We start from the raw sequence: 2,953 nt of genomic DNA, 5'->3' as shown, positions 1-2,953 counted from the left end.
AAACAATTGACTTATATTGATTTTACTTATATTCTAAAATCCATAATTAAAATAATAATGGCCAAATAAAAACAAACTATATATATAATATGCATAATGTTTTTTTCTAAATACCTGCTAAATCTTGATTTAGTTAATTTTTTGTGAAGGTATTTAGAAGCTTTAGTAAATTTTTTGTAAAAGTCTTTGCCTCATTCATGACTTTTTCTCCTAGAAATGAAATGTTGGAAACTCGAAATGGACAACATGCACCTCACTTGTTCAAATCTCTCATCACTAGGGAAACTCATGCATTGAAACTCTCTATTTTTGTCCCTGAAATTCTCAAAGATACCCCACATTCAAAATATTAAGATAATGATATGAAAGAAAATTTACAAAGAGTAAAAATTTGCAAATTTATTGAAATTGTCTATATAAATTTATTGATATCTGCATTTGTTTGTTACAGTTCGTTTATACAAATTTATTGAAATTTTCATATTTTTTTATAGTTTGTCTCACTTGAACCCTCCAGTGATAAGTAATAAAAATTTACCAACAACATCTCTGTATTTATGCTACTTGACTAGCTTGAATTAATTGAAGACTAAATTCCTTTAATTTATTACTAACTTCCTTTAATTGGTGTCTGCCTTCTTCTAGTCCACAAATTTGCCACCAAACCATACCATGGATCCAGGAAATGATTGAGCACTTATGCTATCTTTGTCCACTTCAAAAAAAATGGTTGAGCATAGGTCAATCCAAACAATCGATTAGCAAAGTTGAGTGAAGGCGCATAGGGTTTCTTTCCTTTAAAGACTGCCAAAAAACCAACATGGAGCAACTAGAGAAGAGAACCAACACGTACAATGCATGTGGGCATATATTGAATCTCAAGCTCACCAAAAACATACCATAGACTATGGAGACAAAAAAAACCAACACGGAGCAATCAGAGCACCAACATGTGCAACGCATGTGGTGGTGGCGATCCCGAGGAGGGACACGTAGCTGTGACTATTTAATTCTTTTGCTTTTGAATTAAATTTAGTGGCAGGGTTTTGGTATATGGCTTTAATGTGGTTTATGGTATTCTACCCGCCCTTTGTACTAGCCTCGAGCATGCAACCATGGGTTATCACTTTTGCCGAGGGTGTTTGGAATTCATTGCTTTTTTGCTATGGTTTGGCTCTATGGGTGCTCGTTGCTTTCACCTGGTTCTTGTGATGGTTAGTGAGTATCGTGCCTTACTTGTCCCATATGGTGGTTTGTTGGTGTTGTGCCTTTGCTCGCATTCTGTGGTGATTCACTTCTCTAGTTTTTGGATGGTTTCAGGTCATTTTCCACCTACAAGTCTATTTGTCTCTATCATTTGGCTCAAGCTTCATTTCAGCTCTGTTTTGTGGTGATTTGTGTGTTTGATGTTGGGTCTGGTGATGGTTCGGCTCTGCAAACACAGGTTCTCGCCTAGATGCTACATAGGACAGCTCGACGAACTCACTCTCAAGTAATTTACTCGTTATAATTGCAATTTCACCTTTCGTTGTTGAGGTTCTAACATTCTAGCTCCTTGGTGAGTAGGCAGAATGATTTCATGGCACTTTTGCTGGGAGAAACCCTCTGTTTCGGGTCTCAGCTCTCGTCCTCTATCGTGGAATCAGTCCTCCTCCAGGTAAAAACCTCACTCCTCTTTCAGTTTGTTGTTCACTGTGTTTTGGTATCGTGGCCCTATCTAACCACTGCCCTGTTCTATGGTGGTGTGTAGGTCCTTCCAGGGGAACGCTGCTCCATGGCTTCATCCTTGGGATTGTTCACAGGCTTAGGGAAAACCCGGGTAGGGTCTTTCCGTGGCTGTAACTTTCTCTTGCTTGCTCTCTTGTTTGTTCTGTCTATAATTGCTTTGTTGCTTGTTCTGTCTATAATCGGGTATAACCGTTGGGGTTTCTGTTCCTTCGTGTATGTATGTGGTCTCAAAGGTGTTCATGCCCTTGCTGTTTAATTAGTGTTTAGTTGGTGAACTGTAATGTTTTTGGTTTTCATGGGTTTGGAACCCTCCACGATTTTCGAGGGTTATAGATTTGTACAATGAACTGTTAAATGGGAAATGAAAATGAAATGTACAGGAAATGCTTTGAAGTGCTAAATATAATAGTACCTGGTTTTTATTGTTGAGAAAAAAGGAAAAGAATATATGTTGGTGTACCTCTGTTTGGTTCTCGGTTTGAGATGCTTCCTGTTACAAGATTCTTGTTGATGCTATTCAGATTCTTTAATAAATTGTTTCATTGTCTTGCTTTCATTTCGATGCCTGAAACATCTATGCACAAGGAAAAATAATAAAACTACTCTAATTCCTTAATGATAGATTTTATAATTGTTTTCTTCTATAGAGATTCAAAATTGTTGTAAATTACAATTTCTGAGCTCTCTCACCTCTCTGGATGGTAGCCCCTCCATGAGCTTTGGTTTTTCCTTTCCGATGCATTATTAGCAGTTTCTTTATAGTTGAGGAGTTGTTCCTCAGTTACTTTTCAGTTGTCTAATAGTTTCCTTAAACAATTCCCTAACTAATCCTATCTTGATCTGCTTGCCTAATTTTAAAAAAGAAACAATGGCTGAGTCAGCCTTAATTTTAAATGAAACAAAATAAAATAGAAACTCAAAATGTTTTCCTCTTTGTCAAACAAAATAAAATAAAATAAAAACATTTCCCAGCTATCGCCTTTTCACTCGAATGCTCCTGCATCAGGCTCCTGGGGTAACTTAAACTCATGGCTCCTTTCCATGAGCTCTTCAACCGATTACCCGACGCTTTGAATCTGGTTAGCATCTAACCAAGAAATATCTTAAATAGGATGGCCCTTCCACTTGACTAGGTACCGCAAATATTCCTTCCTTCGAGTCCGTCTGGCCACCTGGGTGTCTAGGATCTGTTCGATCTCTAAAGGCTTTGCTGGGGGCATTTGTT

This window comes from Pinus tabuliformis, chromosome 5_1 (assembly GCF_031772625.1).
Source record: "Pinus tabuliformis cultivar Carrire ecotype Pingquan chromosome 5_1, CPIR1, whole genome shotgun sequence".
NCBI classification, from domain to species: Eukaryota; Viridiplantae; Streptophyta; class Pinopsida; order Pinales; family Pinaceae; genus Pinus; species Pinus tabuliformis.
Note: the sequence above shows the minus strand (reverse complement) of the source record.